Source organism: Triticum dicoccoides, chromosome 5A (genome assembly GCF_002162155.2).
Source record: "Triticum dicoccoides isolate Atlit2015 ecotype Zavitan chromosome 5A, WEW_v2.0, whole genome shotgun sequence".
NCBI lineage: Eukaryota > Viridiplantae > Streptophyta > Magnoliopsida > Poales > Poaceae > Triticum > Triticum dicoccoides.
In genome coordinates this window covers 319,835,775-319,844,371 of record NC_041388.1, presented here as the reverse complement: position 1 = coordinate 319,844,371, position 8,597 = coordinate 319,835,775, and positions in this window count along the sequence as shown.

Sequence of the window (8,597 nt, the reverse complement as noted above, 5' to 3'; positions counted from 1 at the left end):
GGTGTGGAGGGCTGGATGAACAGTAGACGGTGGAGGGGTGCCTATGGAGGGGTGGTTGAACAGGACCCCGTGGTGTGGAGGGCTGGATGAACAGTAGATGGTGGAGGGGTGGTTGAACAGTAGCCGGTGGAGTAGCGCGCGGTGGAGGCTGGATGAACAGGAGCCCGTGGAGGCTGGAGGAGGTCGACAGTGGAGATGAACAGTATCCCGTGGAGTCCCGTTTTGTGGTATGCCACACCCCTCCCGATGAAAAGGACCCCCGTTTCGACCGTAGCGCTCCAACACAAGTCCGTTTCCTCCGTTTTGCGGTACGCCACACCCCTCCCGATCAACAGGACCCCCGTTTCGACCATAGGGGGTCTGTTTCCTCCGTTTTGCGGTACACCAGACCCCTCCCGATGAACAGGATCCCATTGCAAACGTGGCTGGTCGAACACAAGCCTGTTTCCTCTGTTCTGCGGTACGCCATGCCTTATTTCCATCGCCTGTTCCGTCCAAGCCCTCCCGATGAACACGACGCATTCCGTTGCCTCCCCATGAACACGACGCATTCTGTTGCCTCCCCATGAACACGACGCATTCCGTTGCCTCCCCATGAACACGACGACGACGCTGTTTCTCCATTCCGACCCAGCAATGTACACGAGCCCTGGCCGTACGTATGCGCGAGTAGGCATTTGAGACCCCGCCCGAGTACACATATGTGGCTGTATTTTCTTTCTTGCACCCTGGCCGCTGGACGTACGTGTACATGCTACGTGCGTGCCTCTACTATGACACGTGCGCGCCTCTACTACGACACGTGCGCACCTCTACATCGACCAGTATGTACGTACACGTTCGCGACCAGAATGACAACGCTACGTACGCTTCGACCAAGTGGGTCCCGACTGTCATGCACTTCCTTGCCTGCGAAGATGTAGCTGGTCGGTCCTAGTAGTCAGGGGGGCGAAATACGGTGGCCCGTCCGGTGGGTCCCCGCTGTCAGGTGGAGGAATAATTATTTTTCACGTAATAAGGAGGCACTTCCTTGCTGCGGCCGTGGACCCAGTTGTCAGCCTCTCCACGTACAGTCCATGTCCGATGGAAGCCGTTCCTTGACCATGTTGACCACGCCACGCCGAGAGCACCAGGGTGGTGGACGACGGCGAGGCCTAGGAAGGGGACGATGCGGAGCCGGGGAAGACGTGGTAGTGGATGCCCACGCGTAGAGGAGTACGAGGGCACTGGTTCGCTACGGTGTGAGGCTGCCGTCGCCGTAGAGTAACAGGGGGTGTGGGTGAGTAGAGGGATGGCCTGGCCAGCGGTGGGAGTAGTACGGTGCGGTGAGGCCTCCGCCGCATCGCAGCCGGCCACGGGAGGCAGGAGCATGAGGCACGACCGACGCTGGTTTGGGCGGCTGGAGCAAGAAGACTAGAGGTTGAAGAAGAACTACGGCCGTTGGATGGACATCGTACGGTCACTGGAGCTAGAATCGTGCATATTGACTAAGTTGACAAAGCCCTCCGTCCCCGTTAACTTAGTAGGCCCACAAGTCAGCCTGCCACTATACATCGTCCTAGCTAACAGGGGGAGTATTCATTTTTTGTGCGTAATAAGGAGGCACTTCCTTGCGTGCGAAGATATAGCTGGTGGGTCCGAGCTGTCAGTGGTGGTAACGTTATTTTCGCTAAATACCTAGGCCCTTTCGGCGGGTCCCTGATGTCAGGTGGAGGAATCATTATTTTGCGCATAATAAGGAGGCATTTCCTTGTGTGCGGCCGTGGACCCCAGCTATCGGCCTATCCACGTACAGTCCACTTCAGATGCATGTCGGCCGTTGACCACATTGACCAGGCCGCGCTGAGAGCACCAGGGCGGTGGACGATGGCGAGGCCTAGGAAGGGAATGACACGGAGGCAGGGAAGACTCGGTAGTTGTTTCCCACGCGGAGGGGAGTACGACTGTACGAGGGTTTACTGGTTCGTCTGCAATCGTCGGAGAATAACAACAGGTGTGGGTGAGTAGAGGGATGGCTAGGCCAGCGATGGGAGTACGGTGGGGCGGTGAGGCCTGCGCGGCAGCATAGCCGGCCGCGGGGAGTAGGGAGCAGGCAGTCCCGCCGGCGCTTATTTGAGCGGCTGGAGCAGGAAGAGCAGAGATTGAAGAAGCACGACGGCCGTTGGATGGACATCCAACAGTAAATGCTTGTGCGTCAACCTTTTTTTTAGGAAAGCCTCAAATCTGTGGAAAATAGCATACAACCCATCTGCCATTATTTCTAATAATTTTCAGCCCATTTGCTAATTCTTAAGGTTTTTTTGGAGCCCATATTCTTTTTGTTAGCATTACAGCCCAAATTGTGGCCACGGTTAAAAAATTATACGAAATTTTGCATATTTCGGTGCGGTTCGAACTGTTTTTAATCCCGAAATTTCGACTCACATTCAAACTGATTTTAAAAATAAATGTATATCAATATAAAATCCAACAAATTCTCCACGCATAAAATTAATGTAATTTAAAATCTTGAAATGAAAAAAATATATTTGAAACTAATTGCCGTTTGATGTGTTTTAAAAATGTACAGCCCATTTCCCATTACTGATGGGACATTTTCTCGGCCAGCCGAATGAAAGCTCTCCTCGTCTTGAAAGATTTGCTACCCAACAGGCCTGACAAAGCGACTTACTTGGCAAATCATAGAAAAACTGGGCTGTGGCCGTGGACCCAGCTGTCAGCCTCTCCATGTACAGTACTCTTCCGATGGAAGTCGTTCCTTGACCACGTTGACCACGCCGCGCGGAGAGCACCACGGCGGTGGACGACGGCCAGGCCTAGGAAGGGGACGACGCGGAGCCAGGGAAGACGCGGTAGTGGAAGCCCGCGCGGAGAGGAGTACGCTGGTCCACTGGTTCGGCTGCGGTGTGAGGCTGCCGTTGCCGCAGGGCCTGGCCAGCGGTGGGAATAGTAGGGGGCGGTGAGGGCTCCGCGGCAGCACAGCCGGCCACGGGAGGCAGGAGCATGTGGCACGACCGGCGCTGCTTTGGGCGGCTAGAGCAAGAAGACGAGAGGTTGAAGAAGCACTACGGCCGTTGGATGGACATAGTACGGTCACTGGAGCTAAAATCATTCATATTGACTAAGTTGACAAAGCCCTCCGTCCCTGTCAACTTTGTTGGCCCACAAGTCATCCTCCCACTATGGTGGGTCCCAGTTAGTAGGGGGGTATTCATTTTTTTGTGCGTAATAAGGAGGAACTTACTTGCGTGCGAAGATATAGCTGGTGGGTCCGACATGTCAGCGGGGGGAACGTTTTTTCGCGTAATACAGAGGCCCTTCCGGTGGGTCCCAGCTGTCAGGTGGAGGAATCATTATTTTGCACGTACAGTCCACGGCCGATGGATGTCGTTCATTGACCAAGTTGACCAGGCCGCGCCGAGAGCACCATGGCGATGGACGATGGCGAGGCCTAGGAAGGGAACGACACGGAGCCGGGGAAGACTCAGCAATGCTTGCCCACATGGTGTGGGGTACGAGGGTTTACTGGTCCGGCTGCCGTCGCCGGAAAATAACAGGAGGTATGGGTGAGTAGAGGAATGGCCTGGCCAGCAATGAAGTAGGGTGGGGCGGTGCGGCCTGTGCGGCAGCACAGCCGGCCACGGGAGGCGGGAGCAGGCAGTCCCACCAGAGCTGGTTTGGGCGGCTGGACCAAGAAGATCAGATATTGAAGAAGCAGCACGGCCGTTGGATTAACATCCAATGGTCACTGCTGCTAGAATCGTTTGTGGACTAAGTTGACAAAGCCAAAGTACACGTCAACCTAGTAGACCCACAAGTCAGCCTCCAAATCTGTCCCAAACAGCATACAGCCCAAAATTTCTAGCCAGATTCAAATTAATTTTAAATCTAAATATACCTTAATTTAAATTCAATGAAATTTTACCCGCACAAAAACAATGAAATTTAAAATATCAAAATCCGGAAGAAAACAGTATTTTGGAACTAATTGTCTGTTTGCTGTATTTTTTCATTTGACAGCCCATTTATTATTACTTATAGCCCATTTCTTATTACTTATAGCCCATTTTCTGGGCAGAATGCATCCCTCCTCGTCTTGAAAGATTTCCGGCCCAGCAGGGCGTAGAAAAGCAAGTAGGCCTACGTTGGTTATTCTGCAAAAAACAAAATAGCTGGCTAGCAATTTTCAGAAAGGAAAAAAACAATCTGGGCTGGCCATGTGCTAAACATATGAAATAAAAGCCTGGGCTAGACGGGCCACAGGTCCCACACAACCCAGTTGATACCCTTCTCCGTCCCAAAAAAATAAAATTACTGCGCTCTGCTGGGTTCCTACTGTCATCCTCACCATGTACAATCATCTCATTATTCCTCTCGGTTGTTGACCATGTTGACAACACCGGAGGGCGGCGCCGCGGTGAGCGAACCAAGGCGGAGGACGATGGTGAGGCCTCGGACGAGAACGAACAGGAGCCGGGGCAGATCACAGCCAGCCGTGGGAGGCAGGAACAGGCGGTCCCGCCGGCGCTGGTTTGGCTTTGGCGGCTCGAGGAAGAAGAGACTGAAGAAACGCGATAGACATTGAATGTCAATCCAACGGTCAAGCTTGGCACAATCGTTTTGTTGACTAAGTGGACACCAAGTAGCATACTTTTTTTATATATAGGAAGAAAACTGCGAGGAAAATGCGTTCGTCTGCCGTCCTCCTCACAGGGAACGTTCGCCACATAAGTGGCTAGCACCCTTGGTTTTCAACCGAGAGGTCTTGGGTTCGAGTCCCAGGAACTCTCAATTTTGTCCTACTTCCTTCCTCGCAAAAAAGGGAAAGAAAATCAAAGACTTGGGAAGGCGTACAGAACAAGCTAGTGTACCAGTAATGAGACGTTGCCGAGTTTTAGAAAAAAGAAAGACGTGCTCCTGCAGCTGGTTCGAATCCAAACCTAGATTATGACTATATATGGTGCTATGCTACTCTGCAAGTAATGAAACTGACATATCCAACGTTTGCTTCTCCTCTTCTCTACTTACTCTGCCTAGCATCAGAAGCTCTGGCCGCAGCAACCATGTCCGCTGGCTGCTCGTCCACCTGCTCTTCAGCAGGCAACAACCAAATATGCGCCAAGTCGCAACCCATACCATCGCCTGTGGGTCTCATCACACACTTGCCAACACGCGCACTGCAGCCGATTGCTCATCGCAACCCGCTGCCGTTGGTGTGGTGCCACTACTGCAAATCACGTAGAGCCATCCGTCGCGTCTCAACCACAATCCGCAACCCTGGCCGAGTCTTCTACAAATGCCCGAATCATGGGGTAATAATATGTTTAAGTGTTGTTCTGCTGCTTTTAGTTGCTGATTTTTTTAATAGTTTGGTTGATGATCTACCAATTTGATTCATGCAGAAAAGGGAAGATTCGTGTGATTTGTATTTCTGGGAAGTTGCTGATGTGGGGGAATACAACTACGATGATTATTTGGTTAGCCGAGGAATCCCAATACCAACAGGTTGGGGTGTTGGACAAGTAACTGAAGGAACGACAGAAGAGGAAGATGCAGAGCAGAAGCTTAAAGATGCAGTTCCTTTGATCATGGCCTAGCAACAACTGCTGAACGGCCTTGACAGCAATGAGGAGATGAAAGAGCTTGTGAAGATAATGTGCAAAATCGATGTGCTCTGTAGGATGATTGTCTCTTTATTTGAAGTGTGTGTAGCACTCATGATGTATTCAGTGGCTATGACATGAGCACTTTGCTGAAACTTGTAATGAATGAAACGTGTGTAGCAGGCTGGGCATAGTGTTGTGAACATCTAATGATTTCTATTAACGGAAATCAGGGGGTATCCCCTTTTGCTCATATAAATAAATAAATAGCAGAGGCCCTGTCGGGTCAGCTTTGTTCTCATTCGAAGACGTCGAGCAACTTGTAGTCCAACAACAAACTATGTCATCAAATTCAAGTTTCACAGCCAAATATGAGTACAACTAAACAACAATGTCATCATGTTTTAGTTGTCATACAATCACCAAACACAAATCAGCATACATAACAAGTGATGTTCTCACAGCAAAATACTAAACAACATGTTCATCAGGTTTCAGTTGTCATAGCGAACACTATTTCACATAGTAGATAAAAAAACGTCTTCTGACAGGCAAATACGACAAAAGCAATGTAATCATCATCCGCAGCAGCAGCGTCAACATCTTCGCCATGTGTATCAGTCTAAATCATAATTCCCCACGGTGTCATCTTCTTCTTCGTCCTCAACGTCCTCGAACGTTGGCTTCTTCTTGATCAACTCTTGTAACACAGCACGACAGGCAATCTTTTCGCCGGCGTCATTAACGTGATGGTTCTCAAAGATATTAGGAACATCTCTGTTATCTTGTACATCAGTAGCAGTGTAAGCATCATCTTGTTGTGCAACTTCATTAAACGAATTCCTCTGCTCAAACCTTTGCAATACTCTGCAGTCATTGCTACGTGCAAACCTGTCACAGTGAACACATGCATTGTAACCATGTGTCATTCGCCTTGACATAGTGCCCAAAGCCGGATAATCATGGATGCACCAAATTATAACAGCACGCAGAAAGAAATCAGCTGGTGGGCTGCTATATAGGTCTCGAGTGAGAACACCCTTCCATAGCTGTTGAAGTTCCTCCACAAGAGGCTCAATGAACAAATCAAAATCCTTTCCAGGACCTTTTAGACCTGGGATGAGCAAGGCCATCATGTAGTTTGATTCTTCGGTGCAGACATTTGGAGGCATGTTGTAAGGGATAAAAAGCACTGGCCACATGCTATATGTGGCGCTCTGGTGGCCAAATGGGTTAAATCCATCTAAAGCTAAGCCAAGTCTAATGTTTCTCGGGTCAGCATCAAACTCTTTTTGTTTATCATTGAAGCTTTTCCACTAACTACCATGAGATGGATGGCTCATTACATTCTGATCTCTGTACTCCTGGTTCCTAGAATGCCACAGTACATCCTCTCTTGTTTCAGCATCATGAAACAACCTCTGCAATCTTTGTGTAATTAGAAAATGTCTCAGAACATTATGAGGAATCCTCTTCACAACATCGCCATCTTTCCATCTGGATGATTTGCATTTCGGGCATTCACTTAAGTTGGCATAATCCTTCCAGAACAGAACACAATTATTCTTACAAACATGGATCATATCATATCCAATTCCAACTGCACGAAGGAAATTCTTCATTTTACTGTAGGTGTGTGGCAGCTCAGACGCATCTGGGAAAGATTCGCGGAAAGCAGCCAACATCGCATCGAATGATTTGTTGGTCATCCGCTCAGATGTCTTCACCTGAAGAAAGGTGACCATAGCTAAGAATACTGGCAGCTTATTTCCTGGGGTGACAGCAAGGTAGCATTGTTCCAACATGCAGGCCCACCGTTTTTCTTCTGCAGGTGAAAGTTCATGGAATGCACGAGCATTTCGTAGCATTGTTTCAATGTTGGTCAAACTCACTGGCTCCGCCACCACCACCTCCTCCTCCTCTTCCACCTGAGCATCAGGCAGATCAAGATGGTGATCTGCTGCTTCCACGTAGTCAATAACATTGACGTTCACAGCTTCACCATGATGAACCCACCTAGTATATGTGATCTACATCCCATACAAGTGTAGATGATATTGCACAGTTGACTGGGGTCTTGTAACTGAATTCATGCAACTGCTACACGGGCAAAGTACATCTGATTTCGGACCACCGTACTCAGCTCTGATAAAGTTCATGAAGTTTTCAACCCCCTCGACATATTCAGCGGAGAATCTTCGAGCAGAAGTTATCCAAGTCCTGTCCATCTGTTAGACATACAAATTAGTTCTTCTACTAGATATTACAGGAAAAACATATATGCTTTTTTATGAAGTTCAGAAAAAAATACCTAGGTCGATGTCTAAAGCTGCGACAAGATATTTGGATGAGCAGATCTAAGTAATGAAATATATGTAAAGCTAATTCAGCAAACAGATTTGATTGCCAAATTATGGCAGGCTATTTCAGTAGTCAATGAGGCCGAGCACACAACCATCAAACTATCGAAGGCCATCGCAGCAACAAAGATCGAGTATAAAATGGTGTAGAGCTATTTCAGCTAACAGATTGGCTACTAGACCATGGCAATCTACGTCACAATAAATATATGGCAGGATATTTTAGCAACTAATCGGCCTTGGCATGCCATCTCAGCTAAGCAGATTGAGTGCAAAACAGGGCAAGGAAGCTTCTTAAGAAGAGCATATTGACAGTAAACTACTTCGGCAAACAGTGAGATTAACAGCGTCTATCAGCTAACATTCAGCGCTACACCGACATGAACGGGGCCTCAGTCTAGAATGCGCGTACTGTGGGAGAAGCTGACCGCCGTGCGTCTCCACACGAACGTTGCCAGTGGTTGCGGCGCTGACCGTCGTGCGCCTCCACAAGAACTTAGCCACAGGTGGCGGCGCGGCTAGAGTACGGTAGTCTACGAGAACGTACTGTGGGAGCGAGAGGATCGCCGAACCACGGCGCTGATGTATCGGCGCGGCGGGGAGGGCGTCTTTGGTGGAGCAAATGGAGTGGAGG